Source organism: Dromaius novaehollandiae, chromosome 7 (genome assembly GCF_036370855.1).
Source record: "Dromaius novaehollandiae isolate bDroNov1 chromosome 7, bDroNov1.hap1, whole genome shotgun sequence".
Lineage (NCBI taxonomy): Eukaryota > Metazoa > Chordata > Aves > Casuariiformes > Dromaiidae > Dromaius > Dromaius novaehollandiae.
In genome coordinates, this window is record NC_088104.1 from 39,213,668 (window position 1) to 39,240,326 (window position 26,659).

At 39.2% G+C, this 26,659-nt stretch overlaps 1 protein-coding gene across 4 annotated transcripts in view; it reads left to right on the forward strand.

Annotated features, from left to right (window-relative positions):
• The first annotated feature begins 779 nt into the window (after positions 1 to 779).
• Positions 780 to 26,659, forward strand: part of RAPH1 (Ras association (RalGDS/AF-6) and pleckstrin homology domains 1) — a 104,480-nt gene continuing 78,600 nt past the window's right edge. Inside the window, exon 1 of one of the 4 annotated variants that reach the window (XM_064515269.1) lies at positions 780 to 973. The gene's annotated coding sequence lies outside the window, so the exon portion shown is untranslated. Of the gene's footprint in view, positions 974 to 1,228; positions 1,759 to 12,037; positions 12,136 to 26,659 lie in introns of those variants that run through there. The other 3 variants (XM_064515268.1, XM_064515271.1, XM_064515270.1) reach the window with 3 other exon arrangements.

Here is a 26,659-nt window from a genome sequence, read left to right on the forward strand (position 1 = left end):
GGTGAGATTAATACAACCTGGAGGCTCAGGATAAACCTGTTGATAACATCTGTTTCATCATCGCTGCTAGCACTCTCACTGCTGATATTCAGCAGGTACAGAATGGCCGTGAAAATTAAAGTACTTATCACTTTTATTAAATAATATGAGACCAGACATTTATTAATGGTGGAACACTTTCACAGACTATGAAACAGTGTAGCAGTGTATTACTTGGAATGGTTAGATGAGATTTTTTATTATTATTATTTGCAAATCTTGAAAGCTACTATAGTCTCTTGGGGATGAACTCGAGTACTTTTATTCCAGACCGATATTTTGTAAGAGAAATTCAGAGTTGCAGCTGAAACAGTCTGACATTTCTGCATTCATAACTTTGACCTCAGTTTGTCCGGGATCTTTTTAACAGTTAATATTTTATTTTATTGTCTCATATTTGCAAGTAATTATGTGCTGAGGCAATTTATATAGCAAAGGCATTGTTCTGTCTCTTTTTCATTATTTATTATTCTGTGAACTTTGTCTTTCAAATGACATAATTGTGTGTACATGTAGAAATATTTTCTCCATATATTAGCTTGTATTTTAAAAGCTGCTGCTTCACATTGCTTTTGACCTAGCTTATAACCTTGTGGGCAAATTAGTATTTACAGAAGTAAAACAACTGGCGTTATTTTCCATAATTGCCTTCATTTAGAGAAAACGCCGTGCTCTAGCTGACTGAAGTTTTCCCCCTGTCAAGTACGGGCGTATAAACTCTGACAGGAGACACGCCTGTGCTCTGGCATGGTTTCTGACAGCCTTTCTAGCAACGGGGGGACGCGCCTTCCCGGCGGAGGGCACCGCGATCGGCATCCTCGCCGCTTCGGGGGCCCGCTGCGAGCCGCCTTCCTCCGCAGCCCCCTCCGTAAGGCCCGCCGGGCACACCTCCGCTCGCCCGGCGCCGCTCGCAGCGTTTCGGGCCGCTTTCCCAGTGAGTTTTAAAGGGGGTGCTCCGGTGCCCCGGCGTTGCGGCAGGAGGAGGAAGGGCAGAAGCCCCCACGCGGGGGCGAGCTCTCGGGGGGGCAGGAACCGCGCCTCCGCGCGCGCAGCTATTTGGAGTCCGGGCGCGCGGGGCAGGAGCGCGGTGGCCGTTAACGGCTCGCGGCGGCCGTTAACGGCTGGCGCGTGGGGGGGGCGGGGGTGCCCTGGCGCGAGGCAGGGCGCTGCGCCCAAGTTCGTGAGGCGGCCGCGCGCCCACCGCCCCCCCGCCGCCGGCGCGCGCCAACCGCCAACGGCCCCAACGGCCGGCGGCAGCCCCGGCGCGGTGCGGCGGGCCTTGGCCGCCCCCCGGTCGCTGGCCGCGGGCCCGGCGGGGCGGGGCGCGGCGAGGTGCGGCCTGCGCGCCGGAAGTGAGCGGCGGGGGGAGCCCGGAGCGGCGGCGGGGGCTGAGGCGGGAGCGGCGTGGAGGGAGCGGCGGCGGCGGCTCTGCTGCCGGCCAGGGACGTGCCCCGGCTGCCGGGCGGAGGCGGCTCCGCGCTCGGCGGAAACAAGAAGGGGGAAAGGAAGGGAGCGGCGGTGGGAGCCGGTACCGGCGGCCACCATTAGCAGCGGCGAGAGGAGGAGCCGCCGCCGCGGGGGTCCGCAGGCGGAGCGGGAGCGGAGCCCAGGCGCCGCCGCCGCGGCGAGGGAGCGAGCGGGAGCGTGCCCGCCGCCGCGCCCCTCCATTTTGTGGGGGCCGCCGCTGCCCGCCGGGGGCTGCCCCGGAGCCGGGGCGAGGTGAGTGGGGAGCCGCCTCGTTGTGGGGAGGGGGCGGCGGTAGGGGAGCCGGCCGGGGAGCGGCGCTTCCCGCCGCTTCCCCTCGGGCCGCCGGCGGGCGGGGGCCGCTGAGGGAGCGCTGCGGCCGGGGCTGGGGAGGCGGGTGTGAGGGGTGAGGGATTAACGGCCCGCAGTGTGTGCCCCCCACCCCGTCCTCCGCCGTCAGGGGTGATTTTGCGAGACGAGCGTTTAAATGTTGGTGGCTGGTGGAGGTTTGGGGGGTTGGGTTTCTTCTCCCCCCCACCCCCGGCTTTTCCCCGTGGTGAGGCATGCCTCCGAAGAGGCTGGAAAGTAAGCCGGGGATGCGCGAGGGATGTGGTCTGTGGCATCCAGACAATGTCAGCTTGGGTGAGTCTCCACCCTGTGGAGCTGCAGGCACCGAGTCCCCTGCGCAGGCATCGCCAAGTCGCTGTGGTGCGACCGGGAGAACAAAACACGCGCAAATCCTCTTTTCCTGGTGCAAAAGGGAAAGAACGGGTTGGATTGTTCATTTAAAAAAAAAAAAAACCCAAAATCTTCTAAGCTTTTTAGCCATCCGTATTGCTGAGGGCAGGCTGGTTTGTGAAGAGCCTCCCAGACAAGGCTGATGTCTGCATTGGTTTTCATGAAGATGAGGAGAGTGGTATATTGTCCTTTTTTTTTCATGGGGAAAATCACTGGTGGTGGGAGGGGAAGGAGGAGTGTCTGTATACATGAATATCACGTGACCTGTGTAAAATTGAAATAGGTATAATCATTTTTCTCCTACGCTAGTGCTACTTGTTTTAAGAAGCAAGCAACTTACCAGTTCATTTCAGAAGATTCTGGGTTTTTGGATTTTTTTTGTCTTGTGTGGCAGAAAATAGCTACCTGTGTATTTGGACCCTGTCTTTGCATTTTATTTATTTATTTATTTATTTTACCAGTATTTCAAGGCTTTTTATGTTTTTACCTCATTATTAGTATTCAGAAGTGGATAAACAGAAAGCAATATGCATGAAGTCATTTCTACTGGAGAAGTACAGACACTCAGTTTGGTACAAGTACAGTATCTCATACAGAAATACTTTTAGGTTGTGATTATATGATGGAGGAATGGGGAACTACTGTCTGTGGAACTGTAGAATCATACTCTCTCACAGATCCGTTTTACACCTAGTCTCTGCTTCTTTTTCTCTTATCCCCTTGGTTTTCTTGTCCTCCAGACAGGGACATATCAGCTTGTAAAACACCTTTGAGCAGAAACATGAATTTACGTTTCTACTGATAAGACTTAATATGTCTAAAACAACAAATCTTTCTATTCTACTTTTTGCTTAGTCAGCTTTTCTCCACTGAGAAGTTTCTTATAAAAATAGATAGGAGAACAACAAAATCACTTGCTAAGTCTTCTTGAAGAACAGAACTGTACCGCATAAATTCGAGTTTTAGAGAATATTTTAAACTGTCAGTTATATAAAAGCATAGACACTGTCCATATGTAATATGCTGATATCTGTCTTTGGTGGGTGTGGTGGATAATGGAATATAGAACTAACCTCTTTGCACCTAAATTGGCATGTGGCATTTCATATCAGTGGGTAACACTCACATAACCTTACAGAGATCCACATTCTTAAGGCTTTTTTTATTTGTACAACAAAGAGGTAAGGGGCACTAAGAATTTTATTTGTTGCCTTCCTGGAAATTTCATTTTCACATAGATGATTCCCTAAAATGGCTTGGTTTTTGGAATACTGTGACATGCAATGAAGAATTCTGCTATTAGTTTTTCTCTGACTCAGTAAAGGGTGACTTAGAGAAAAGTATTGCTAAGACAAGCCACAGTCCAGGAAAGGAATGTGACTGACCAGCCATTAATCTCTTAAAAATAATGTAAAAAATAATGCAAAAAGGGACACTGATGTATTTTATGTAATATTAATTCTGCAGTCCTTGCATAATATTTTGAGACCATTGCCTTCAGGTTTGAATTTAAAATAGTTTTTTTCCAGAGGAGTAGTGCATTGAAAGAAACTGCTTTGAACTTCCTGTCTATTTCAGCCTGCTTGTTTTTAGAAAGGTAAACCACCATACAGATAACACCTGTTGGTTGAAAGAGGGAGGTGTATGAGAATGCTGTAGTAACTTTTATAGGTAATGGTTCAGTCTGACTGATTTTTGAGATGCTCTCCCCCCCGCCCCCGAAGGTGTCTCAGATAGTCTTTTGAGTATCAGAATGTGTGGTATCCCCCTCTTCTCTGAACCACTTAATTTTTTTTCAGCCACAAAGCTTTTGCTTTATGCCATAAGCCATAAAGCTTAGTTTGTCTTTCCCTCTGAATTTTGGCAGAATATGAACACGAGCTCCTTTAATTCTTCCTTCAGCACCAAGATTTTAAATAAAAATCAGTTAACTTTTCTTGCTGAGAAAAATTTATTTATTTGTGCTTTTAATTGAACTTCTTTATGTGGTATTAATCTGATTTTTACTGGTGGTACATTTTCCTTCCTTCATATGATGTCTTTCAGTCACTGGCGGGGGGGAAAGTCTATCCATTTGGGACAGAATTAAATCTGAGTTACTAACACAGTTAGGTGAATAGTAAGAAGAATAGTGCTAAAAATCTCAGTCATTAAACAATGTAGATAACATTCTTAATAGCAGAAAAATCCAAACTTCTTGTGTGATAAATGAAGCCAAAGGTTGCAAAATCATCATACTGTTTTTCTGGTATGTTCAACAGTAGTTTTATTTATGAATTTTCAATTTTACGTAGAAGAGAGAATTGAAATAATGTGTTTCACAGCTCTCCATTAGTATCTGCTCATATCGAAGACTCTGCTGATTAAATCCAGAGTCTGTTACAGGCAGTCACCAAAGCAAAAACTTTCTAACTTACGTTTCAGCCCCCAGCATGAAGCAAACACTGGTGCATACTTGTTTCATGATGTTGGATGCTTTTTCTCTGCGATTGCTTGAAGAAAATATACTTTGGTTTTACAGCTGAATCAGGCAATGTCAGATGAACAAGTCTTATTTAAAGAAGAAAATGGTGGGGGGAATCCACATCTGTTTTATTACTATCTAAAGTTTAATAATATCGATCTACTGTCATTCCAATATATGTAGTCGTATTTAATGTACTTCTACATAATGGAAAATGTTAATTTTGTTTGATTAAGGAAATATAACTTGCAAAAATGTTGTAGTACTGAGTAAAATATGTTCTTTTAAGCATTCGAAATATACTTCAGTCATAATTGGCTGTCTCAGCATTTTGAGTGAATACACACTTCAAACGCTTTTCACCTTTAGGAATGCCTCCAAAGTTAAGGAATGCCCGTGGAGAAACTTGCACTGTAATTGCCTGAGTTATAATTGTTCTTCAGATTAGCAAGGGATTTAAGTTTCTACTTGTTAATCTGCAAGCATTATAGTCAATTGAAAACTCTGTCCATTGAAAAAGGCATATTATTTTCAAAAGGTTAATACTAGAAACTAGTAATAAATACCCAATTAAGTGTATCAGTCCCTGTGAGAAAGACATGGAAAATTCCTTGATGGTTCAGCTTGCTAATCATTCTCATGGTTGAAAGTCTTGTAAAGAGTGAGAGAAGTATCTGAAGCGTACTTTATACAACTTGATGCGTATATGTTGATTGATATTTTTCCACTTTTCAAGGGGTTAAAGTTGCTTCTGTATTTTGCCCAGAGTAGTAATTATTTGCTGGGGCAGGCTGTAGTTAAAATATTCAATGTAAAATGTTACGTAGAATGATATTTTTGTTTAATGTGCTCTTCTTTTCATTGGTCTGTTAATGAAGAACACTTGAAATGTTGTCGTCCTGTGCGTTATCACTTTATTTGTTAGGAATAGTATGAAGAAAGACCACCTGCACGAGAATTTGGAAGTGGTTGTAAGATAAATATTAGGAAAAAGCTTTCCCCCCCCCACACACACACACTGTATTATTTTGTAATGAGTTCATTCTCTTCTGTAGAGAGGACAATGTGGAAAAGAAATCATGAGCTACTAAAAAATAGTTTAAAAATTTTTAGTCATGGAACATAACTTTTACCTGATATTTATTGTGGTTCTAATCGCATCAGATGCATTTAAATTGATGTAGTCAGAAAGATCATTTGAATCTTTGTTGCCCCTGGTTGGTGTTTTTAGGAGACCAAAATATGAGATGAAAGATTTTGTATAAGGATATTACAATGAGTCTGGTGAGGGAATGTTTATACACACTGGCAAAACTGTTAGCTTTTCCAAGTAAATATTTTAAAGTTTTTGAGAACTTAAGTTGTTGCTGATAAAAAGGCATCAATGCTGAATAGATTAAATTATAAACTGAATAAGGATTGTTCTTGTCCTGTGTGAAAATTGTCTTAAATTACAATCCCTATTGAAACATTAGCGTTATCTTGTTCAAATTCTTGTCTTTGACATCTGCTGAGGTGCAGATGTGTAAGAAACAGTACTCTGCCAATGTAAGTACTTAGAATAGCAGGTTACATTCGTATATTAGAACGCTATTTTGCTTAAGCTATGTTAAGCACAGATCCAAATCACCTTACTAAGTCCTACCATTTGTTACAACATTGTTGCTGATTTCTAGGGGATAAGGATTAGAAAGAAACAGAAGCAAAGAGTGACATCATTCTCCAGGTCTGGCTCTAATTAATTTATTACTTGTGTCAGTATTGTACTCTGGTTTTTAAAATGTCTCCGAGACGTTAAATAGAGAACCTGATCGTTTCTTTCAAATGCACATATGAAGTGGGGAAAAATATGCTAAATAAAACATATGTACTGGAGCGGGGGGGACTGGGGGAGCTAACTGTTGTCCTGCTTCCTGTCTGAAAGCTTCCCCCTCCAGAAAGCTTCAGGAGTGGTTGCATGGGGACTGGCACAAACTTCTGTTCGTGGGCTAGTGGGAGGTGAAGGCAGTGGCTGGCATAAGGCTCTTTTCCCCAACTGTGCTGTGGTTCCATCTCATCTTGTCCTTCCCTCTCCCCACAGACTTACTCATTTCCTATGTTTATAGGACCTGTAATATTCCTGGCATATCTTTTTGTCCTTAATACTGGCTTAAACAAAAGTGTAACTTCTCTGTGTCCAAAGTAACAATAAAACCACTTTGGGCAGTGTGGGTTTTTTGTTTTGTTTTGTTTTTTCTTTAGTTATACCTTTGTGGCTTTTCCATTTAGGAAGGACTGGTTTTGTTCTTTTCTTCCCTAAAGAGAAGCTCCAAGTAGAGCTTGTCCCTTTCCAGTGATATACAGATGGACTTAATCTTGGCACTAATTCTCTCATGTGAGAACTGTAGTCTGTTCTTTCAAATGTGGTATTTCTAAGGCTTTGGACCTAATTTGTTGCCACTAATCTGCTCTAAGAACAGCCATCTTCAGCATAGAAAGGGTAGTTCATTCTATGGGATCACAGTCTTACTGTCTGAACTGGGTTACAGAGTGCTGGTAGAAGTGTTTCCCCAGCCTAGAATCCCTGTTGTCAAGCAACTAGTTTCTGCTTCAAACATCCTAACAGCATGTACCAGTGACTAGTGAAAAACTGCAGATTCTTCTAGGAAATACTGCAAACTCTTCAATGATTACTCTCATCAAAATTATTCTTTTTTCCCAAAATTTACTTACTCATCATAAGAACAAAAATGTTTTCAGAAGTGTCCCAAAGACTTAATTACTAGCCTTGCTGAAGCTGTAATTGGTAAATTTGCATCATCTGCTTGTAAAATTGGGTTTTGAAGGCTATTTTGTTAAATAGTGTTAGAAGTGCAATAGTACGTATCAAGTGCTGATGATGGAATAATCCCATTTCAAACAGTTGAATTCTTAAACTGATACCACCTTTGCACTTGCATTTCATCAGTGCATGTTATGGAATTGCCTGCTGAGTTTAAGTGCAACATTAAAAGTTGAGTGGGTTACTGCATACTGTGCAAATGCTACCTTTACAAAGTACAAATCAGAAAGGTGTGGGGGTTTTTTTGACTAGAATTCTTTTTTTTGACTAGAATTTTATGCTTTTGAAACATACACATACAGGTGGTGAGACTGTTTTGCCTCGATGCTGCTGTTCTACTCAGTGATGAGAAAGGGGCTTCCATTATTACTAATTTTTAATGCCTCTGGATTTCTGTAAGTCTTTTCATTGACTATTCTGACAAGATACCATTTTGTTCAAAATGCTTGTTTGATTTGTTTAATCATTCAGGAAGTATACTGAAAATATGTTTTACAGATTTTTCTTTGTCGGAAGGCTTGTTGTCTTATGTTTAACTGGGAAGTTTGCTTGCTGAATTGATTCTTACAATATACCATCAGCAAAAAGAGAAACAGTCAGAAGCAAACAACTTGAATACATACTTGCTGGTTTTCCAGTTCTCCTCTTTCCATCTTTTCAAGATGAGGTGTTGCTGATAGGCTTGACCATAGGTGCTGCAGAAGGTGGCATGAGCAAAACAAATCTGCATCTTCTTTGGATGAAGTGATGTTGCTCCTTGCATTGTAAAAACTTTTTCCAGTCATTAATCCACACACAGGTGCATTTGCTATGCCTGGGTAGGCTGTGGGTCAGCTATTCAACCTGCTTGCCCCCCCGATGGTGCTGGCCCAGTCTTGAGAACTACATGGTCCAGTCTGTGTTTTCCTAGTAGGTCCCTTAATGAAATGCTGTAATAAGAGCAAAAGAGAAGCAGTCGCTATTAGAGGTAACTTTTTTACTCTTTCTGGTTGAAATATCTTTAGCTCTTATTCAACTTTAATGTTCCCTAAAGTGTTTGGTTTAAGAATACCCTCCAAAAAACAGATGGGGAGTTTTAATCTGTATAACTTCTATGATCCAACTTACAGCATGATCCTTAAATAAAATTGAAGGTATGATGAGTTGCAGTGAAAGGCAGAAATTAACTGGGGAGCTATTGGGAGGGAAAGAGAAACTACACCCTTGTATATGTCTCCTAGACCCTGATTAGATACCTCAGCAAGACGAAAATGAATGGTTCTTTTATCTCTGGGATGTAAAAGCGTTTTAAAAAATCAAGACAAGCTCCTTTCCGGGCTGTTGTTTGCATCCAGATAAGCGTTATCCACATGTGTTTTGTGCAAGCTGATTTGCAAAACTGAGGTGGATTTTAGCTGGATATAGAAAACTGGTAGTTTTCAAGATGCTTTTAACCATTTAATGAATTATGCTACCTTTCACATTTTAGTGTTGATCTTCCAAAAGTGGTATTGGCATCTGAAGCTTATTAGTTTTGCAGAAATACTGTACTTTCAGACTAATTGCCTTAATTTAAATCCGGTGTGTTTTCTCTCTTGTGTCTGAGCTCATTGCTTGTTACTACAAATCTTTATGGTTTAGAACAAGAACTACTGAATTGGAGAACAGCTCTTTCTCTAAAATGTCTAGTATTTGTCCACATTCTTCAAGTTCAGAGTAAGAGTTTGGAATATTTCTCTTCCTGTTTAGTAAGTGTGCAGCCATTTAATTATGGCTATGAAAGTGTTCTCTCTGGATTTCTTTTATTATTGGCTTGGAATACAGTGAGTTCACCAATGATAACTTAAAATTGGGAGTTCTTAAACTTTTGTTAGCTCTGGAACATTTACTGTAAAAATGCGAGCTCTGTTATGTAAGTGTTAGAAAACAGAAAGATGAAATATGCTTTCTAAAGTGATGTTCCTCAGGACATTTGTGAAGTCATTGTGTATCTGTCTGTAGCTAGGTTTAAGATAATACCCGATTCGTGTCCAGATGCTGAAGAGTGATTGTGTGAGTGGTTCTATTAAATCTCCTCTTGTGATTAGTTCTTAATGGAGAACTGCTACTGATAAAGAAGGTAAGCAGAAAGATTCATCTGCATGTGGTTTCTGTAATGTAGACTGGGCTATCCTTCAGTACAGTTTCAGAAATATGCAGTAAAAATTTGCTTGAAGTGGCTTTTATCTCAGTTATTTGAAATAGTGCTGAGTACTGGGTTGTTCTGAACTATGATGACAAATGCCCCAAAAGTCATTTTTTTCTGTGCAGAGTTGGTGTCTGCATAAGTTCGTCCACCTCTCAAGCATAATTATTATCTTTTGTTCTTGAATATGCTTGACATGAATGAAGGTGGCACTGCATTAACAAGTTAGCATTAAGATGTTTCTATTACTATGTTGATAATGGTAGTTATACAGTTTTTCTTTATCCAGTGTAATACCCGTGTGTGTTCCATTTCTTCCTGAGCCAAAGACTCTTGAGTCATTTTCTGCAGTGGCACAGCTCTGACAGCAGGAATAAGAGTCCCTCATTCCAGACCAGCCTGGCGGTCATGGGAATAGGCTTCAATCTCCTCTGTTGACGGGAGATAACTGACCTGAGCTGCTTACAGCCTGTGTAAAAGGACTAACTAGGTAACTGCATAAAGGGTGCTACCTCCTCTTCTAGCTATGTCTTAAAGGACAACACAGTCTATGTGAAATAAATGCCATGTCTACTCTAGCTGCTTTCAGAAGTGAGGACAGGATTCATAGGCCATCGATGTTTCTCCCAGTTGTTTTATGTAAGGTAAATTACTGACAGATTGAAGCAGGATTTGGAATAAAGCCTCAGTCTTTGGTATTAGACTTTTGGCTATTCCTAGGCATTTTCTCATTCATGCATGGTTGTTTCAGATTTCATCCTGGCTTGCCTAGTTCGTGCCTGTATAGTGATTAGGCATCTTACGTAGGATTTTTGATTCTATGCCAGAAGCCAGGCATTCCTTTTTTTATTTATCCTTTAGCCATTTTGCTTCCTGCTGTTCTCCTTACTAGCAGAAGGATCAGTGATCTTGTTGCACCATTTGACGTTGGGTTAATCATTGTTGGAATCTGTTTTTGTTTAATACAGTAATAAAAATGTCTTCCTTGGACTTCCCAGCCGTCTGCAGCCATCCTTCTTTACAGGTGACTAAGGACCTTTTATACAAAAAGGCACGTGATAGTGCATTGTTTAGGAACTAAATTCCCATGGTGGAAAAACTCCTTAAGCTATTCTGAGTCTCTAAAGAAAAATGAATTACTGACCTCTTTTTCTCCAAGTAATTTTTTGCTTTTCTTTCATCTCAATGCACGACTTAAGAAAACGACCTTTCAGTTGGATGTGTGGTTCTGAGTGGCTTTGATAAAAACATAAATGATTGCATGCTATTCCCAAAAAAGCGTTTTGTGAGTTTGTTATGAGTATCAATGACCAACACTTCTGGTGGTTTGGATTTTAGTTAACGGTAGTTGTGTGTGAGGGCTTAAGAAAAGCGTAACTATTAAATAGCGGGGGTTTGGTTAGGCAACAGCAGAATGAAAGGCTGTCAGTTTTTACTCACTAATAACTTTGCGAAGTAATAATGCTGACTGGAACTTGTTAATTCCTTTGGCCATCTTTGAACATGTCATAGGTCAGGAGAGTAATTCTTCCTGCAGCAGGGGAACAGAAGATCACTTTTTATTTTACCTCTGCTCAGGTATGTCCATCAAAAAGTAACTCAGTACTTGGCAGCACTGGTATCTTAAGATCGGTCCTGTGAGAGTGAAAGGCTATTTGTCAGATTGATTTGCGTATCAACAGTAAATTCCTGCCTGACAAGGAAGGAAAAGAATTATTTTCCTAAAGAAATGTCCAGTTGTTCTGGGTTAGGGACCTCAGAGATTCTTTGTAAAATGCATAGAAGGGAGCACTCCATGTAATTGCTGAAAATGAGACTTCTCACATCAAGGAGAAGGAAGGGCGCACAGAAAAGCATGGAAGTTGTCTTCCCTTCTGGCAGCTGGCTGAGTGGAAAATGGAAGCAATAGGAAAATGAGTGAAGTTCGTGGGAGGAACCATATATTCACATCATAATTCTGAAATTGAAACATACTGTGTCTTTACAAAGATTTCTGTTACCTAATTTCCAGTTGATAAGGCAGCGTACAGCTTGAGCTTTTGTGCTTGTTATTCTTCTTAGTGAAAATCAGATACTTTGTTAAGAATGAAGGGCAAAAGAAAACACTGAGTGCTTCCCATTAGCTTAAATGAAACATTCTGCTGCCATGCCATATCACTTATTCCTGTTTAGTTACAATCTGTGCAAGAACTTCAAAAAGCCCCTCAGACCTGGAATGGCGTATTACTGCTTTGTATTGACAAATCCTAAATTATCTTTTATGAACTGGCATGGAGTGTTGCTGGAATGACTAGAGTGCATTTTAGGGTTGAAAGTCCACTGTAGAGCAAACAAAGTATTTTCAGACTGTGCACTTTCAACCTCTGTGCTGTTTCACTTCTGAAATGTATTGGATTTCTCTTTGAAAAGACAAGTCACTTAATCTTCATCCTCCTGAAGTACCAGGTAATTAATATATTTACAGATGTCATGTAAGAAGTTAGTTTGGATAGACTGCTACCCTGTAAGTCTGGGGATGATTTTGCTCAAGTCTTTTTATATGATTTTCTGGGCCTCAGTCCTTCAGAAATATATTAATTGGTGCATCCTTTACATTTAAAATATACCTAATGTAGGAAAAAAGCGTCATCACTTCACACATCAAAATAATGACCAGACTGTTTGCTATAATTGTCATGGAAAGAGTTTAAATTTAACTTCTGCTGCTCGCTGTCTGGCTTAAAGCCTGATCTGAGTACAGTGTATACGTGTAAGTTATGTATGTTTGCAGGTTATTGCATTAAATATTTTTTTAACTATTCTTCGTATCTGTAGTACTTTCTGATGGTGAATAAGTTTTACGCTTATTCTCGTGAAGTGTGTACTTTCTCATTTTGAAGATAGCAATATGAATTGTCACGTCCCTGTAAAGTGTGGCCATGGGCCAATTTCATGTCTTTGTATGCTGTAAAGTATAAGATGTATTTCTGGGCTTTGTTTTCAGTGAATTCTAGATTGACAGTACATTGTTGTACTGGACAATTCTACAATCTCAGCTATGGAATATGAGCTGTAGCTTAGAATGCTACTATACCATCTGCGTTTAGAAATGCTGCAACTAATGTAATAATCATTGAAATATGGATTTCCAGGTAACAAATCTTTTTCCTACAATTATTTACCTTAAGACAGGCTGTATATCATTATAAAGCTTCAATGTTTAAAAGGTAAGTTGGACTGCAAAGTTCTGTCTGCAAGTTGTTTAGGGTATTTGTTTTATAGTTGTAATACAAATGACAACTGAACCTCTACGAAGAACTGAGATCTGTTGAACTTGGGAACTGTAGTATATTGCTCTTGGCTGTCAAATTGCTAATGAAGCTAGATAGTGCAAATTTTTATTCCTGTACAGAATTGGAATAAGCTTTTTTCCTATTATGCAATCTAATATTTAAAGGTAGTGTTTCTGTGAATAGAGCCATCAAAAAGTATTCATGAGACTGATATATGTGCAGATGTGCTGTACAGTGTTTTGGAGTCTCATAATGTAGATATTCGATAGTTAATTTCAGTTGAACAAAACTTGCAGTTTCATTGAATGATCCTGATTTTTACTAGGTCCTCTAGTGTAGATGGATCTGCTTGGCTGAGTACAATCTGGAATTGTTTAGAGGTAGCTGAACTGTTGACATGAAAAAGAGAGACCCATTTTGCAGTACCAGTAAGGTCTAAAGCTTTTTCATGGTGGAAGGGGTAGGTAGAGAGAATCAGTGGAAACTTTGTCTTTGATTCTGTTTATAAAGCTGCATAGATGGCAAGTGAAACAAAATGCTGGCTTGAAATTTCTCACAGTGAAATGAGAACTAAGGTGCTTTGTCTTTGCATTACCAATTGAGAAACAAGGAGTGAACCCAAAAACAATAATATAGAAGGTCTAAAGTGTTTGTTAGATGGAAGAATTCTTTAAAACAGCATCTTCCTCAGATTTTCTTTAGTCTCTAGATTTTGCAGAGCGTAATAAACTCCCTACCTTCTGAGCTTGGACTCCAAGGATTTAAAAAAAAAAAATGATTATCAGATGAAGGTGTGATGAACAGTCTTCATATTGTATAAAACCTGACTCACCTGAACAAGAAAGCCAAAACTTTTCTCCTTTTAATCAAATTTGCTGTATCGATGCTCATTATTAACTGTCTGAGATGGGCTTAGTCAGGAATCCTCTTCAGTGCAGCCATTGACACACTGGGAACATTCAAGAACAGCATTTATATATGTGTGATTTAGTTAAACATCATAAAGATGATGTTAAATCTTGGTATGTCTTCTGTCATTCATCATTCCAGTTAAAGCTGCCTAAATCTTCATTTGTGTTACTTTGGAGTGAATTGAAAAGCAAGATAAAAGACCAGTTGTGGTCCTATGAAAATGTTAAACATTCCAGCTGACCTTACGTTGTCTACATTCTTTTTGCCTTCCAATATGGATTTAAATATTTGGTTTTACAACTGAGCATGCTTTCACTGTGTTATGACATGCCACAGGAGTTGAGAAGGCCTGGGCTACTGACAAATTCAGCAGCTGCTTATTCATTCCTAAAATAACTTTTGCTGTTTTTTTTTTCTTTTTTCTTAAAATGTTGATATTTTAGCAAGGTTCAAGCAGTATTTTTGACAGGAATACAGAGCTAGCGTGCATTTAAAAATAGGTGCTTTTTTAATACAATTGGATATAATGTTTTGCATCTGGATACTTTATAGGAAGCACATATCTTAAAACATCACTCTTTGTCATACCTGTTTCTTTCAAGACAGTCAAACGGAAGCATTAAACTTCTAAGGTGACAGCCATTGTTCCAAACACTGGTATGTGGGATATGAAGGCTTTTTGTTTATAGAATTTGGAACATGTAGATGAATGGTTAACCAGCTAAAATGTTATTTGGTTAGTTCACTTTTTGAAAAGAAAATGTAAAATTTTGCCTGATGCTACTCATTATAGATAACTGTCAGTGCTATGATTGCTCATCTATGAAACTGAGGAACACAAGTTTATGGGAGGTGCTGGGGAAATCAGAGGTCCAGGAAGAGAAGCCCTTGGTTTACTTACTAGTTTAATTTTCTTATGTAGTTTCAGAAGTTCTGCTGCCTCTAGAATGTGAGTAGTAACGCTTCATCGGCAGGGGAAGCAACAGTCTGATCCTGTGTACATCCAGAATTATCTGTGCAGTAATGTGTTACTAGTTTGAACACCAGCTTTTTAAGAGTTGTATTTCACCACTAGTAAATGATGATGATCTTCCTCTCATGAGGTGCACATGTCGTTGCCTGATATTTAATAGAGTACAGTTTGAGAAACAGGTAGTTTTTGTACTTTTTTTTACTGCTGTGCTTAATATTTTGTACAGAGTAGGTTTAGAAAATCTGCCTGTAGCTGACTCTTTGATCTTTTTCTTTCCAAAGATGAAGAAGATATACACTCAAATGATACCCATGACTCTGCACTCTGTAAATAATTGATTTATGTCCTCTCTGTATTGCTAATGCTTTTATAGTGTCTTGAGGAATAGGCCATTATTTAAAAAGAGGAAGTTAGGTCTGCCACAGAGGAAGCAGTGTATTATGGATTAAATGCTGTCCTTCTCGTCTTTGGACCACATTTTTCTGCTCTCTCCTTCTCTTTCATTACATGTGTATGTCATTCTTTATTCAGTTTCTGCAACATGTTTGAGCTGCAGACAACATGTAGTTTTGAATGTCGTGTGTATACCTCTCTGGTCCTTTTTACAGTATTGGTCTTGGAATGTTTGCTCCTGAAATGCTGTTTGATTTGAAACTGGAAAAGTGGGAAAATACTTTCTTCTGCACGTGGCTCCTTCCTGTACTCAGGCTTATGTTTGAGTGCATGCCCTAAAGTTTTGATGGCTAAAACCATGCCATAGGCAGTATTATGTCCAGTGGGAACTGGACAGAATATTATCCCTGGTGTTCCCCATCTCAAAGTGAATGGAGAGGAGGTTGGACAGTATAATTAGCTGTGCTAGTTCTGTGTTGCATGCATATTCTCCTCAACTGGGAGAAATTCTTTTGAAGATGCACAAGACTTGAAAGTGGGGCTGAGAACTTGCTTGCATTTTTCTAAAATATCAGCTTGTCAGGAATAATGGAGCTTGAAAGAGGTACTATCAGACTTGACCTTATTACTTAGCATCGAAGGCTTTGAATTCTGCAAATTTATTGTTCTTTTAATTAGTATTGTCTGAAAGAAAAGATTGTGACTTCAGATGAAAAGTAGAGACTGGGAATAAACAAACTCTTAAGATGCATTCTGTTTTTCACAGGTATTTCTTTAAAAATGGTGAAACCACTGATACTTTGAGATGTTTCACGTTAAGACTCCTATGAAGCATTCTAGCTCTGAAAGATTAAGGTTATACTTTTCTATTTGGGTTGAAAACCTTCCTTCTGTGGAGATGTTATATTATTTGATATTGGACTACTGCCTGAAATAAATATATTTCCTTTGTTGTGACATACATACAGTTTATTGATTGGCTGACTACCCTTTGCCATTTTACCCAGTGTTATCCTTTTAAGGAGCTGCTAACATCAAGTTTGATGGTGAGATTGATTGGTAGCATCCCAGGCTGGGAATAAGAAACTAGACTTTGAAATGTATCTATTGTCTTGCTTAGTGGAAACTTCACCTGTGAAAGGGGAAAGTATCTCCTGTACTAAGTTTTGGATTGTGTGATGAGCATTCTCTACCAGTAGCATGAAGCTGGAAATATGCTGATAAATGTTTTGTCTAATCCTTTTCCTTGGAGATGCAGAAGGTGATGACATTCCAAAGAATTACAGTTTAGACGTGTCAGCTACTCAATAGAAGCATTGTCTTCTCCAAGTTTGAATCTTGCAGACTTGGGCTGCAGAATGATGGAGCTAGTTGATGTTCTATTACAGATTTGAGCTAAAGATCTTAATTTTATAAATGTTTCTCACATATTGGAATCTGCGGTACCCAAATGCTGCTGCTATGTCCTGCATCTTTGCCCTCCCCCCCTCCCCCCCAGCCCCCTGCTCTGATTAAAGCTGGTACAGCTTGTCATGGGGTGCTCTCTGGCTTGCGATTGAGCTGTTTCATCTCGACATCCCAAAAATGGTTGTAATGAAGGGGTTGAGATAGTGACATAGGAATGGTACTAATAGCCAGAGTTGTGGATTCCTGGTCGTTCTCTCAGCAGTATTGCCGTGAGAGCACAGCCTGAAGCGTGCCAGTTGGTTCCCTTAGTTCATGAGAAGGTCTGCTGGCAGCTTTGATGGAACAGCTGTAACTGATCTTATAGCATATATTATAGTAGCACTCGGACGTTGAGTCATTCACTGCTGATAGTTGTAGCTCTTGTCCAGTAAATCATGAATTTTGCCCAGCGTCTTGCCTATGATTTCACAAACACCTTGATGAGCATTCATTCAAAGGGCACTTATTACACTGACTTTGCACTGATTACAATTTTGTAAAGTTTTTGTGAGCTTTCATCTCACTGCTGTATGCTCAAGCCATAGCATAGTGCGAGGTTAGGATTTTACCATCCTATTGAACAATGAAAAGAGAGCAAAGTAATGTGACCCTTAGCCTTAGCTTTCTGTAATTTGAGTATAAATGAATTTATTGTAAGGTTTCCTTTAATGTGATGGGGAAAAGTGTCTAGGTAATGGCTTCCTTATTTATTCTATTTATATGTATCATCCTTTTAAGGTATGTTGCAGGATTTCTGTCAAATGCAAGAGAATGCTTTCAACCGAATGCTGAATTCTGCTGTATGAGAACAGAAGTTGCTTCATTTTTTTTTTTAACAGCACAACTAAAAACATTGTATATGAGAAATCAGTTAAAATCTTTTTTACTTTTTTTAAGTAAACTTACTTATTGAGATGAGACTAAAGTATTTGAGGTATCCTAGTAATGTTTTATGTTGATAATACCACCTACCTCTTGTCTAATGCTTTTTACAAGCAGATGTGCAAAAAGTATACTACTGTAAATACAGCCCTCTCTGATTTGTAGTGAAGCAGTAGTTTTCTCCTCTTCTAATTAACTTCTAACCTCTGTAACACAGATACAGCCAGAAAGTAATAGTACTGAATACTAGGAATCCATCCTTGGTCCATGTGATTGGCTTTGTCTAGTGTTGCAACAACAACAATGTGTGGAAATCTTTCTAAACTTTCTTCCACTGACTTTTGGTCTTGTTTTTCCTTTTTACTGTAGAGGTGGAGTTTTCTTGTTCTTTGTTTTTTCTGTTTGTTTTTACTTGAAGGAGGGGGGAGTCTCATATAAAACAAACTCTGAGTTTTCCATCTAAGTTTTGACATGCAAAATTAAATTTTAAATGACACAGTCCTTTATGTGTGTAACATTGTCAAATCCAGAATATGCTATTGTATGTCTAATATTTCCTGACTTTTCAATGCACTGTTTCTTTCCTTCTGCTGTCTCCTCTTCTTGGCAGAAGAAGACCTAATTTGCATTAGCTGAATCAGGAGAGTTTTATACAGAGAGACTTGGATTTCTGACTTTGCATATACAAACGGCTTGGAACGTCTGCTGCAGATGGTGTAGTCCTAACCTTTTTCTTGTGATGGAAAGGAGAGGTCTTTTGGCTCCTTTCAGTATGTGATTATGAGAGGGAGTTGATGATGCATTTATACTTATGTGGGAGCTTTGCATGAAAAATCTCCAGTGCCATAATGAAGTGGTTGGAATTAGTCACTTTGGTTTTTAAAGGCTTTTGCAGAACTTGAAAGTGGGAAAAGCCTAGTTTATGAAAAGAAATCTTTTACAACTGATAAAAATTAGTAGAAATTGTAAACTAAAATTCCTTGTGCTTATCTTTCATGTAATTCTTACACAGCATGACTTAAGAACTGAACTTGCAGATAGTTTCTGTGTTTAGGCATGACATTGTTAATGAGAATATTTTTATTTAGATCCTGAAGTTATTTTGGATTTGGCATCTGAAATATTTTATGCAGTAGTATCACTAGGGGATTTTTTTTAAGCTTTTCATTTGTACTTTATTAAAATTTTGGATTGTTGACCTGATTTTAACAGTCTGATTTCTGTCCCACCCTAACCTGCAAAATCAATTTGGCAATCAACTTCCTGATGTTCCACTTTATACAAAAGTATGGAGAGATGAGAGACCATGGAAATATTTAAGATGATTAAGCCTAGCTACGTAGCTCAAAGGTTGTTGAATATTTTAACTTTTTTTGTAATGGTAGGTTACCACTTGACGTGTTTAAAACCTGTTGCCTTAAATTATGTTCAAATCCTTTCTGCCATTGGATGACAATGGATTTAATCTCTCATTCCTCTCCTGATACAGCTACTGTGCTATGAAAATTCGGATGCCTTGTCTGTCTTACAGTGGACTCCATTATTGCCTCCATTACTTTATTTTGAAGTCCCAGAGTTGCTTCCTTCATTATGCTTAGAACCAACCAAGTTGTCTTTGTCGGGCTGCAACGTGAAAACCCATTTTCCTCATAGAACGTTTTCTTACAAAGTCTAGCTGTAGAACAGTGCTTGTGCTACACTCAAAGTCTACCTGAAAAAATTAATGAAAATGTTCTTAGATATTAGGCTTAAGAAAGCATTGATCATGTTCTGAAAATATCTTACTGAAATGACAGTATTCCATTTTAAAATTAGACTTCATCATGTTTGTTAGTTTTACTGATGTGCTATACTAGTTGGAAAGCTGGAATTCTGCCTTGTCCTAATTTTCCTGCTTTTAGGAAGTTCCTTGTTTGTTTGAAGATCAGGAACCAAACGGTTTCTTGACAGTTTTTAGTCTAATTTTTCTATTGAGTAAGACGAGAGAGGAGACTGACAAATGCAAAGGGATACCTGAAGAGAGCTGCTTTTCTAGCTGCAGAACCACACTTTCTAGCCATCCCTCTGCATACTTTGGAGTTAGTCAAGTGAACTACCTGCTATAATGTAAATGAGCAAGATAAGATGCCCAAACCTTGACAGAAATACTTTAACATGCTTTTTGCAAATGAAAAAAACCTAAGGTGATAATTGATAGCAAGAGTGATAGCACCTTTTTATTGAGTTGAAATGACATCTTAGTTCAGAAGAGTGAAGCTTAAGTACATCACCTGTATAGGTTTCAGGAACTTTGAAGAAGCACCCGTGCTCTGCTTTACCTCCATGTCCAATATTCCTGTCCTACTGATAGGAACAGATATACAGGACAAATAATTGCATTCCTTTACAGTCTGAACACAGACCCTGACAAAAAGTTTTCCATAAACAAGTATACATAAGGAATTGATTTGTGTATTTTAGTAATTTTATGTTGGCTTTACTGCAGAGATGTGTTGGGATGCAGGGAAAATGTGCAGATAACTCCCTGTGGAATGGAATTTGTAACTCTACAAAAATTATTTCCTTCTCTGGCTTGTAAACCTGTTCTGATTTGGCAGGGAGGAGTCACAAATTGGCCCTTAAAGGTATGCTAGGCTATAACTCCTATCAGCAAAAACCTCGTAAATTCTATGGAAAGACGAAAGGGAGAACTTGCCAGCAAGTTCTTGAATAGGAGTTTAGAGATGCAGAGGCAGACGGAAAAACAGTAGAACCAATGAAAATACTTCCTTGATTTCTGTTTAAGCTTCATTGTCTTTCCTTTGGTGGTGCTTTTTGGTTAGTTCTGCTTGAGGTAGACAGGTAATGTTGAAGTGTAGTGACTTACTTTACAGAAAAGGCTTAAAATTAAAACTATTTTGGCCAATTCCTATCTTGCTGTTAGCAATCCAAGGAAATAAGACTATAGGTATTGGAAAGTTCCACAGATTTCTGCATCTGCGTAAACTTTTTCATTAACACAGAAAGCAGGGTGAGAGGCAAACACGGTTTGGAAATTATTTTGCTTTCAGATATTAAGGTGCTAATGAATAAACATGCATATTGTACTGTTGCTTTTAAACTGGCCCACCATCTACATTTTAAATAGCTACTTCTGTTGCTTTGTGTCTTACTTCAGCTATAGCAAATTATTGCAGATCAGTTTGCTCTTGCCAACTCTTGTCCTTAACAAGATGTGAATGTGTGCCAAGTAATTACCATTTCTGGTGTCACAAATGACATTCTTACACAGTGTGGTCAACTTAGTACAGCTGCTTTCAGCAGTAGAAAAAAATCAACTGTGGTACATATTCTATGTCTACTGTGTTATTCTGTAGTTTATTCATCTGGCTCAATCCTTAGAGAGGTCTTTATACCAAAGAAGATATTTTTGAGGAAACAAAAATAATTGTTCTTTTGGGATGTTCAGAAAAAAAAAGCTCTTCAGTCTGAGGCCTGCCAAATTGTTGCACAGCTGTTAAGATGATATAATGGTTTTTTGTTTGACTAAGGACATAAATACGAACTTCCTTCCTCCTGCATTTATATTTATTCTAGAATGCAGAATTTGTGATAAATCTCTTCCAATTTTCTGTTAAGGGAAAGTCCCTGTAAAATGCGTACAAACTTACACGTGTAGTTGATATTTGCTTATGAAATGGGTGACCTAATTTCTGTGAACTGGATATAACATTCTCCTTCAGTTTTGCGCAAAAAAAAAAAAAAAAAAAAAAAAAAAAAGGCATGGCCAGAAGAAGAGTTTGTCCTGGTTTTATATTGTAGAAAAATACTTAACTTTGAATTATTGATTGGAATGCCCTTAATCTTGGGAGGCATTCACCATAGTTAAGTTAAAATAGAACTTTTTTAGCCAGACTTCTAAAATAGACTCGTAGTGGCTAGTAGATTCTGTCTCGTTTGTGCATGTAAGGTATTTCTGCATTTGTTGAGAGCCATGTTTCCTGCTGCTCTCCAAACTATGCTGAAGGAAATGACTGCACTGGTGATCAGCTCCATAGACACAGGCTTAAGTATTTTAGAAAGGAACTGAGACTGGCTGTAGCAATACTGTAAACAGAGAGAGTATTTTGCCTTAGGAAGGGCATGGCTCTTTGAGCAAGATGTGAATTCAGTAAATGTTACAGTATAATCCCATTCTAAGCCCTGCTTTTTTAATTAATTTTTAGTGCTTAGAAGTTGCATATAGTTGTTCTTGTAGGAAGGACAGGAATTTTTATGTTCTGTGGGAAAAACAGAGATAACTTGTGTCAATACACTCATAGTAGGTTTTTTTTAAAAAAAAAAAAAAAGAAAAGAAAAGAAAAAAAAAGAAAAAAAGACTGACTTGTTAAGAGGAGTCTTCTGTAGCCTTAATCTGCTTTCAGTTGAATTCGGGTGAGAATGAAGCTTGACCATTTCTGGTATTACTGTGCGATGGCAAAAAGAGAGAGAGAGAGATTTGTTTCTTGACAAACTGTTGCTTGCTTGAAGTTATCTAAAGTTTGTAGTTTTGGTTCTCAGTTATGTAAAAATTTCATGATATATACTTTCCATGGTATATGCTTTTTGTGAGATCACCTTTAGAGCTAGATGTGGAAATGTTCTATTTCTAAAAACTGTGTTGAAAAGGTAAGATACTGAAAAAGTTAATATCTTGGACTCCCTTTTTTCTGGTCTTCTCAGTATCCTGATCTGTCAAATTTTGCTTTGATAATACAGAAACTGAGACTGAGAAGAACCCTCCTTTAAGGAAGGATTTCATTGTAACAGCAGAAAACCTCAGTGATATTGGATGATGATTAGAAGTCTTCAGAACAGAAGGACTAAAAAAACTTACATATTTTATCAGCAATATAAATGCATTTTCACAAAAATGAGATTTTTTTTTTCTTTAGCAAGTATGATCTTGAAATTTAAAAAGGCAATCAAGGATAGCAGGCAAATTGAGATGTCATGAAAACATAGAGGAAGTTTTCTGCAACAGTGTGCCACCCTGCAAATGGTTTTGTATTTTAATTCAAAGATTGATTTAGGGTTTCATGCTTGAGATTATACTTCTTACGAAGCTACTGATATTTCCCGAAGTAGCAGTGTGATAGAAGGAAAATTGCTGCTGATTTCTAGCTAGCTAAGAAATTATGCAGGATGTTTCACTTTTAGTAGGCATTTGAAAGTGATCTCCAGCTCCCAAGGGAGAGCTGTAATTAGGGCTGCTTTGAGGTACAAAGAGCCACTACTGGGCAACCCACAAAGTGAAATGGGAATTCTCATAGTTGAGTGGAGAACAGACAAGAGACCTGCTTGCTATGGAATTGCTGCTTAAAGCACAGGAAGACAACCTGTACGTTGTTTTCAAAATATCCATGACTTAATACTGTGTTAAAATGTGCTGCCTGAAGGTTTTTCTGCTTATGTGTGGATGTATAGCTGCAAAGGCACTGGATTAAGTTTAAGATTAGAATTAAATTTAAGAAGTGGTAGCTAAGGTGGGGAGACCAAACCCCTGCTTTAAATGGCAATCAGCTGATTCCCCCCCACCCTTTCTCAGTGCCTCTTGTGAAACCACACCCACAGTCGAGTGTAGCAGGCTGGTGCCCTTGGAGTGCCGAGTTCTGTACAGCTGTTCTGAGCATGTTAGAACCAAAACCTTCTATGCTGTTCTTTGAGTCAAGGAAGCCTCAAGAGTGGTAGTGAGACCTTCTCTCTTACCTGGGGGTTCACGGTGCCGGCCAAGGAAAAGGGAAGTGGTGGTTCTTCCTTCTCCAGGAAGTGGAACTCGGGGTGCCCCTTTCTGTTTCCATAAGGGACCTACCTTGAAATGTTTTGCAGGAAGTAAGGAAAAGGTCATTGCAAGCACTGGAAAGAAAATAGTCTGTCTTTAGTTCTGATGAAGGTTCTATTTAAAATCTTAGAGTTAGGTCAGGGATCTCTAACAGAGTATTTGTTTTAAGTCCTCTTTACACTAAGTAAAGGTCTTACAGAAGAGATTTTGAAAGCCTCGTTCCAAAGGAATTTTGCAGCCTGGACTCTGACTGGCAATCTGGGGAAAAAGTTAAGAGTTCTTTCTTGCTTGAATTCCTCCAGACTTAGCTTGGCGCTGTTGATATCTGTTCATTATATACAATGAATGCTTTAGATAATGAAAAATTGTAATGACTTCTAACTTTATGGAATTGGTAGTAAACTCTTCCAAGAATGTCTCATTTGGGAACAGTTGTAATTGTATGAAGGAGCATCTACATATGAGGACAGAATGTCCTGTCTCTTTCTGGTAATTTGGGTAAACTGCTACAAATACAGGCCAAAAAGTACTTTTCCTGTTAATCTTAAGTGTGAGCTATTTCAAACTGCCTTTTCTACTGGAATTTGTGTTGCAACAAGTATTCATTCGTACCCTCTATGTCATCAGTTCTGTGAGGCATTTTAACAGAGCTATGCCTTTGCTCATGCACAGAATGTTTCAGTGTTATAAATACTGCAAACTAATCTAGTGAATAAATAACTTACATTGGCAAGGAAGTTCACTGGTTGCACTTGTTTCATTCAGGAGACTGATTTAAACTTGCCGTAGTCAGAAGATTTGCTGCTGCAGTTTTGACTACACCGGGGTCTTTGTTCGTAAAAGGTCTTTTCAGAGAGAGAGAGAGAGAGAGATTTTTTCCCTCCCCCGTCTTAATCAAATCTTCTTAGCATAGTTGTACTGGCAAGAGAGTTGTATTAAGCTGTAGGTTCCCTTGTCAGATAATCTCCTGTGCTTTACTCTTCCGCATGTGCTTTCTTTCTCTCTTCCTCGTATGTATGCCATTTGCTTATTTCTACTGGATGTTCTGAGGCAAGAAGAGTGAGCAAACAAAGATGTTTGCGTGTGTTGCCTTTGGGCTGGTTCTGATGTAACTGATTCCACAGATGTCTGCAAGGTGCTATGCTTGTGAAATAAGTTTCCAGTTCCCAGAAATGTCCAACCAGTGCTTGTAAGCATTGAATAAAACAGTGCAATAGGGAAACCACTTTTTCTGTATTTAACCTACAGTTTGAAAGCTCTATGTAATTATTGGCATGGGGCATGCTAAGTATGCTGTGTCCTCATATTTTGTGCTTCTGTGCTAAAGAGTTCACACTGGAAACTTTCTGAATTGAGACTTACTAATGTGTTTAAGGATTGTACCAACGTCATGCTCTAGACTGTTGGAAGATGTTCCAACCTCTATTTAAAAGTAGTCTTTTCCAGTGGTTAGCTTGATATCTGAAAAGTTCTAAAGCCTTAAAGGTTTATAATGAAAAGCCCAAGCGTTAAATATGCTTTCAGATAATCATGTACTTCTTCATTTTACTGAATTTTGTAAAAATTGACCTGTTCTTAATATAAATAAATGCAATAAACTGTGGGAAGTAAGTTTTTCAGTCATGCACATGTGACTTCACATTCCCTACAGTAGGCAGCATTTGAAGTTTTCTCTGTGCTACCTGAAAAGATGCCCTTTTCTACTTATGAACTTAATAATGTAAGCCAAGTGTTTGAATTTTTTTTAATAGGTTCTGAAAGCTAGCAGTGATTTTAAGTTACAGATAAGCCAGTCTGAGAGCTTGCTGCTGCCAAAAATGGGAAGTCCAACTTGTTTCCTTGTCTGTTCCTTCTCCCGGCTGGGAGTGAATGAACCCAAAAAGAATCCATTGGCTCTACTATTTGTCCAGTCACAGGGTAATCCATTTCTACTTACTAATGCAATAGAAAGCTATTTTGGGTGTTGGAGTATCGAGTGAGTATTCTGGTGATTTAGAAGACTGAGTAGGCTCAGTGCTGTTTCTGAGCAAAGTTACTGGTGGGATGGAGAAAAAGGTGAGTCCTTCCTTTTCCTGACAGTAATGAGGCATTAGGCTGCTCATGCTATAACGTGTAACTTGTTTCTTTTAGCTGTAGGAGTTGCTGGAGGTTTTTGGTTTTGTTCTGTTTTTTGTTAAAGGCTTTGGGGAAAGCATGTGGAAATATTTTTCTAAAAACTCATTTGGAAAGGACTGTAGGCAGTTTTCCTCTGGAAGACAGAGAAGAATAATTTTACAACATTGTTGCTTCTGAGCCAGCTGTTAGTTTTTTCTTTTTTTTTTTTTTTAATACAAAGAACACATCTATCTGAATTATGTTGGATTTTTTTGAAATATCCTACAACTCCTAAATGCTGAGAACAGTAATAAACGGCCTGAATTTCTCAAATGCTTTGCTAAAAATAAGCATTTGTAGATTTCCCCAGCTGATATAGTTGAAGATTTATTTGATGAATGAATTGATCTTGCAGAGTAATTCAGGCTAGCAGTAGGCTGCCACTTCTACAATGGCACATGCTCCTGAGGATAGGTTAAACTGAAGTATTTGGTATTAGAAATCTCTTAACATCTTGATGCTCAGCCTGTTCATCTGAACAGGCTCTATATTTACCCTAGAAGCAGGAGAAGGAAGCAAACACTGCCACTCCTCCCTTCCAGTGTGACTGCTTGTAGGTGAATTCCCCTCTGAAGGGGCAAGTGCAAATGGTCTGCCACCTCCAGCATATTGCACAGCCTGCTCCAGCTTTGCTTTTTCTGGGCGACTTTAGTGCAGGCTGTGTGAATTGTTTTAGAAGTAGTACCCCCGTCTGTCTTGAGAAATAGACAGCTTGGACTCACCGGTGGCTTTTTCCTAGTTAGCATGTTCCCAATAAATGCGGCATGATGGAGGAGAGGCTCTGTGCCTGCCAGAAAGGATGGCAGTCAAAAAGTTGTTACTATTGAAAGAATTCAGCCTGCAGGTTGCTGCTGAGGGCTCTTTAAGTGCTGCTTAGTGAAGCCCCTGGGCCATCCTGTGGAGTACAACTCTCTCTAACTTCTTGAAAGCGACAAGGATGCTTCGTGATCCAATTCTGTTGCGATAGGAGGGTATCTGTCCCCAAAATTAGTGAATGCTGTGAAGTATCTCATTCTTGTTCCTAAGAACTTGTGTTTCTTGGCATGGAAATGAGACTGCTGTACAATATTTTTCCATCAGGGTGACCCTTGCTAAGAAGCTATGGTGTTTGAAAAGGCTCATTCACTTTTTATATTA